This window comes from Alexandromys fortis, unplaced genomic scaffold (assembly GCF_014885135.2).
Source record: "Alexandromys fortis isolate MF-2015 unplaced genomic scaffold, M_Fortis_MF-2015_v1.1 scaffold_0, whole genome shotgun sequence".
Classification (NCBI taxonomy): Eukaryota; Metazoa; Chordata; class Mammalia; order Rodentia; family Cricetidae; genus Alexandromys; species Alexandromys fortis.
The window spans coordinates 29,922,157-29,929,102 of record NW_026067949.1 but is presented as its reverse complement, the minus strand read 5'-3'; the positions used below and the strand labels follow the sequence as shown (position 1 = coordinate 29,929,102).

At 39.1% G+C, this 6,946-nt stretch overlaps 1 protein-coding gene across 1 annotated transcript in view; it reads left to right on the top strand.

Annotated features, from left to right (window-relative positions):
* Scfd2 (sec1 family domain containing 2) overlaps nucleotides 1-6,946 on the top strand; it is a 314,706-nt gene that overhangs the window by 147,156 nt on the left and 160,604 nt on the right. The window lies entirely within an intron of this gene.

The window sequence follows — 6,946 nt, the reverse complement described above, 5'->3', positions numbered from 1 at the left end:
CCCCCCCCCCCCCTCTCTCTCTCTCTCACACACACACACACACACACACACACACACACACACACTGAGTTCTTTTATTTTGGAGAACTGATATATATGAATATAACTATTGAAATCCTTTGGGGTTCAGCCCTATGATTGTCTTCAGGGTTCAGATTGGACGCAACAGCAAATGAAAAAGAACATTTTTACTTTGATTATCTGAGGGCAAATTAATGAGCCCTCTCACTATGTGCTTTTCTGAATCAGTCTCTTTATTCTTTTGCTTCTATTCTAATTATACAGTCCTAATTCTAATTCTTCCTAGCTTCTCCTCTTCTTTTCTTCTCTAAAAAACTCTTCTTCTTACAGGAGCCTGAGGTTACAAAAAAAAAAAAATACAAGAGTTACCTCTCATTAGTCAAAAGCACATATCTAGGGTAAGCGATAGGGAGCTGAGCCATGGAAACACAAGGTTCCAAGGTTATAGGAATAATCCATGACCATACAGGGCAGGCAGAGTGTCCAGTGACAAACTTTGAGACATGGTTTTATTGTCAGCAGACAGGCAAGTGAAGAACTGGTATGATTTTCTTAGGGTGCTTTGTGTAGCAACCTTGGTTGGACAACTGTGACTCTGACCTTGTACATAGCTGTAAGGTTTTCAACTTATGATCTATTTATAAAATGTCTTTAGTCTAGTTTGAACTTACTCTGAGGTCAATGTGAGCTAATTGTGTGCAGTTAGTCTGAGCAAAAGGACAAAGCAGGCTTTTAGGTGTCAAAAAGTCTTCATTAGATAATAGATATAGTTATGAAGCATGTCCAACCACATATTCCATACCCCAAAATTATATAGCTAAATGAAAAGTCCTCTTCCTGACCAGCTACAGTTATATGTGCCCATAAAATGGAGATACAATCTTGAGAATACGTATACACATCCCATGAGATTACACACTACAATACAGGTATTGGGGAGACACCAAGCTGCTTTGGCAAAAGTGAGCAACAGTTTCCAGAGCTGATGGTTCTACAGACCTTGCCTGGACAGGATTAGCCTCTATCAGAGTCGCTCCTCCGGTGGGTTGGCATCTGAATTATCAATTGCCATATGCTGTACATTTCCATGGCCTCTGACATATAACTAAAATGCAGGTGATAGCCATTTGGCAGATAATCTTCTGTGTTAGTTTGTATCAATAAGTGCAGCATTTAGATGATACTATGGATACTGGAATCAGAGTACATGGGCTCATCTAGTGCTTATTAGTTGTGTGCCCTTGGGCAAGGTGGTTAACCTTCCTGTGCCTCAGCTTTTTATCTGTAATGTGGAGTTAGCTGTTGAACCTGATTTGAGCATTATTCTCATAAATGAATGTTTATACATGAACCATTTAGAAAATTAGCAGTGCACAGAATAAATGAGTAAGGGAATGATTCGTGGTTTGCGATAGAAAATAGTCCTTCTAATTGAGACTCTTGTTTATAAGAGCATATGACACACAAAACAAAAATGGGAATGCTGAGTTATTTTCACTCAAATAAAAAAGAATTATGAATTGAATGTCAAACCTTAGAATAGGGCTTTGCTCCCAATTATTAATTAATTAATTAATTAGTTAGATAGTTAGTTATGATGGCTCCTTTTCCACTTTTAGAACTAAAGTGGATTTCTGGCTAATGAATGCCTCTTCTGAATTATTTGCAATAAAAAAAGGGAAACTAAGGACCAGCAAGATGGCTCGGCAGGTAATAGTGCTTGTTGTGTAAGCCCAGCCCACGGTAGAAGATTGATTCCCCAGAGCTGGCTTATGACCCCCACACATGTGCATCCATGCACATCCACATGTGCATACAGCATACACATACATAAACACACATCTTGTTAAATACACTGATAAAAAGTAAGGAAATAAAAGATCAAATTTAGGTTTAAAGAATCTCAATGTAGAAGAAATAGTTTGAGTTTGAGAATTATATATAGTCCTGATTTGAAATTCATTCCATCATTTACTGCTCTCTGATTTCAGGTAGGTAGTTACTTCTTTTGAGCCTCACATGTGTAACATGAGAGGAAGCCAGCAATTGACCTGCCACAGTAGAAATCAAATGATGGCGTTACCAGCGGATCTCTGTAATTTAACAATGCTACTTCAATACAAGCTGTGAGGAAGTCCCTGATATACAGCTGTGGAGGATGAGCTTATTTTGGCTCTCATTTTCATAGGCTTCAGGACCTTGATTGAAGGAGAATAGTTGAACATCCAGGAGCTGTTATATAACAGTTGTGAACAGGGTCAGGTCAAGGGAACAGTACCTTATGTACCCAGTGACTTATTTCCTTCAACCAGACTCCACCTCCTGTCTTCCACTATCTTCACTATCCAATAAGGATACCATATTATAAATCTAGCATGAGATTAATGCATTTGCTAGATCAGAGCCTTTGAGAGCCATTCAGTTCCCAGAAGCCCATCAGCGGGCAACCAAGTCCCTGCCACATGAGACTTTTTCAGGGCACTTTATATCCAAACCACAACAAGCATGGTTCTATTAGTCCTGGTCTTATGAAGCTCTTTAAAAAGCTAGAACTTAAAAATAATTATGGCATACCATGCTGTCCTATAGAATTTTAGATTCAAACCAAGACAGTTTATTACAAAAAGTCATATACATTTTCTTTGTAAAATCTAGCAAACTAGTAACAAAGCTATGTTTACTTGTGTAAGCTGTCATTTCGTTGTCCTGTGTCCTGTCCTTAATCTGGAGGATTGACCAAGGTGACCACTTAAATGTTGATTCATATTTAGAAAGAAATTTTAATGAGTCCAAGAAAGAGAATGGCTTGCAATGCATGGAGACAGTTGAGGACCTGTCAAAGCAGGGTATTACTGAGCTTTCCCATGATTTGTTGAGAAAGCTCATGGGTAAGAGAAGTAAAAAATAGATCCTAAAAGAGAGAGATGACCTGTACAACACACTCAAACACTTAACAGAATCACTAATGAAGTTTGAAAAACACTGACCTTCTCCCTTCCCACTCTGAAACAACTACACGTAGAAAACCTCTACTTTTTTGTCACGTTCTCTGACATACTCTGAGATTTTCAAATTAAACATGGTCATATTCAGGCTGAATATGCATGTATGCATGCGTGCATGTATTATTCATATAAATGTATTCCTCCTCTAATGCTTGATTCTCTCCGAAAAGCAGAGGAAAGTCTTTCTTAGGAAGAAATGGTGTAAGTTCGACCATGATGCCTTTGGGTGCTGAAGTGATGATGTACCATCCAGCTGAGCCACATTCCTAGAATCTTCTCAGCATACATTGAGCAAGATACAAGGTCACTTCTGATGCTTAAATTGGTGTGCGCTGCACTGCTGCTGGTGAAGAAATAATTTCTTTTCCAAAGTTAAAAGAAAGGGACAGAGAGAGAAGGAGGAAAAGGAGGAAAGGGGAAAAGCATTGGATAGAAACAACTGTGGCCAGACACCTCTTCTGGGCCAATGTAGAAAAATGGTGCCAAGGGGCACCCTCCCCTTGCTCATCACCATTTAAAGGTTCATTAAGTTTGATGGAGAGTCGTGTTTAAATGTTTGGCGCTGGCAGGTCCTTTTTCCTCACAGCTTTTTCGGTTCCTCCTCCTGCCCCCGATTGGTTGGTGCGCCACATTTTCCTCCTCTCATGTCACTAGCACCTCTGCTCCTGACAGCTCTGAGGACACTAGGCCAGGCAGATATCAGCACGCCCGCCGAGCCCGCCAGTGGCTTGGGAACGAGCCTGACAAGAGCCAGGGAGCAGAGGCTTTTCATAAATAATGGTGTGTTCTTGTCAGCGGTTTTGGCCCTCGAAGGATGGTAACGTGTTTCCATACAGATGGGTCAGCTCTTGCCTGCCATTCTGTCTTTTGAATTTCCTGTTCAAGGGTATGGTTTTCATCAACCTTCATACTGTGGAGAACACCTACTTTATAAGATAGGATTTTTTTTCAGTCAAAAGAAAATAACTAAAGGGTTTTGTATATAAAAGGTTTCTTTATAAAAGACTAGCAGGGAGTTGAGTAAGCAGCCAGATGTGCGTGTACAAAGCTGTGCTGTGATGGGTGCTTTCTCCTCTAATGCATGGGAATCAAGGCTGAGAAGAGTAATGCCTTCCAGGCCCCGGGGTCAGCCAGTGCCATTAGGAAACTACACCTTTGCTGGAAAGCTGCTTCTCTTGAGTTTTTGAAACAATCCCCGCGTATAGATGTCATTTTGCCCACTTAACATCTACAAATCTTTTGGCAAAAAAAAAAAAAATAAATAAAAAAAAATTACTGTCTTCTGCCTTTTTAGAATCTTGATCTTATTTTCAGAAGTGCTGCTGTTGGGTAAGCAGGCCTTGGATGCTTGTCTACTAGCCTCATTCAAGACTATACTGCAGGATGCAAAAACATGACACAGTAAATCACAGGGCCTCGGACAACCCCCTTAGACCCATGGAGTTGACTTAATCCAAGAAAACTAAGTAACTTCGAAATACTTATGGTTTCCTAGTGGGGAAAGAAATGCTTTTATTTCAAGGTTTGTATAGCTTTGAAATTCTCCTTAACATGGGAGATAATATAAATCAAGAGATGGGAATATGATTATAGACATCTAACACCAATAACTTTTTTTTTATTGTGGCTTCATACACTATAAGGATCCATACCCAGTATTAACTTTTGCCATTTGGCTTATGTAACTGTTTTGAGTTTTACATAGCTTTAATTTTTCTATTATAGAACCACTGTAAGATCATTAAGTGTATTCCATTTAATTATTCCCCTTCAGCTGCTTTTCCAAATTTCTAATGTTTCTGCAATAATCAGTGTATCCTTTGTACTTTTTCTCAGTTTTCATATGAATACTGACAAGCATATGACAAGGCTTTGATGTTTGATTTGATTTTCAAAATCAGTGTTTCTCGTCTTTCACTTACTTTCTTGAAAGTTGCCATACTCATTCTTAAAGAAGCTGCACTATTTGATTTTAATAAAATTATTTTCTATTGTGGGATATAATGTTCTAAATATAGCTGTGCACTTCAAGTTCTGTATCCAACCCCACTCCCAGTAAAACAAATTCAAGGTAAAAAATAGCTTTATTAGATTCAGTTGTCTATGTATTGATAAGGATTTAGGTTCTCTAACAAGGGCTTAAGGTAACATGGAGACTGTTTTTCCATGTAACAGTTCAGGCATCCAAATTCAAAGGTCGTATTTTCAGTGTTTTATACACTCCAGTTCCTTCAAGTTCCTTGCTCTGCTTTTCCATGCATGTTGCATCCATCTCTGTGGACTAGGATATCTCAGTCCCATCACATCTGAGCGAATGGGAAGGAACCACAGCCGATTCAGGGAGAGGCACGGTTGCATTTCTACTATAGATGCCCGAAGTTACAGACATGTTCTTCATTCTCCTATGTCTAAGGGCCTTAGAAATGACATTTAGATTATTTCTAGTTTCTTTCCCCCCACTACAAATTATATTACATTAACATTTTTGTACTAGTGTTTCTTTAGGCTAATCCCCAAGTGGATTGTTACACATCAAGCATTTAAAACTTTGAGTAGTTTGATCTCATAATTGGATTCAGTTTTGAGTTGGTAAAGACCTTTAGCTAGTTTTTTCATTCCTTTCATGTTTCTATGACAATACAACCTAACATAAACAATTGAAGGAAAGAAAGATTTATTTCAGCTTACAGTTCAAGTTCTTACATGAGGTACATATAGTTATCCTTCTTGCATGTTTTAGGAAGGATTTTTTTAAGTGGACCATACCTATGCATGCACTATGGTTACAGGAAGTGAATGACATGAGATCTGAATCACAGTTTTCACTCCCTTTTTTATTTTGGGCATGAGAGGTACCTTAAGCTTCAAGATTGTATTTGTTTATATTTAAATCAACAATATTTACTATATAGGTGATTGTGAAGATCACAAAGATGAATGGACATAAAAATTGTAGTGTATAAACATTAAGTGCTTATCATTACACCCTCTATATTTATAATATGATAGTATAAATTTGAGACCTATAGATACCTCTCTCCATGAATGACATGCTAACTTATATCAATCAATGCTCGATTCACCTATGAGAACAGAACAGCTGTGATGTGGGATTCCCTGTATGCTGTATGTTTTATTACCATTGATTAATAAAGAAATTGCTTTGGCCTGTGACAGGGCAGAATATGGGTAAATAGGAAAACTAAACTGAATGCAAAGAGTAAGAAGGCAGAGTGAGGGAGACGCCATGTAGCTGCTGAAGGAGAAAGAAGCCAGAACCTTACTGATAAGCCACAGCCTTGTGGCAATACACAGATTAATAGAAATGATTTAATTTAAGATGTAAGAGCTAGCTAGAAATACGCCTGAGCCATCAGCCAAACAGTGCTGTAATTAATATAGTTTTTGTGTGACTATTCGGGTCAGGGAAACCAAAGCTGAGTCTCTGTTTACACAACTTTGTATCTGGTTTAACAAGTCTCATTTCATCTATCTATCTATCTATCTATCTATCTATCTATCTATCTATCTATCTATCTATCTATCTATCTATCTAAGATTTCTGTCACTTCCCCACCGCCGCCTCCCATTTCCCTCCCTCTCCCCCAATCAAGTCCCCCTCCCTCGTCAGCCCAAAGAGCAATCAGGGTTCCCTGCCCTGTGGGAAGTCCAAGGACCACCCACCTCCATCCAGGTCTAGTAAGGTGAGCATTCAAACTGCCTAGGCTCCCACAAAGCCAATACGTGCAGTAGGATCAAAGAACCCATTGCCGTTGTTCTTGAGTTCTCAGTAGTCCTCATTGTCCGCTATGTTCAGCAAGTCCGGTTTTATCCCAGGCTTTTTCAGATCCAGGCCAGCTGGCCTTGGTGAGTTCCCGATAGAACATGCCCATTGTCTCAGTGTGTGGGTGCACCCCTCG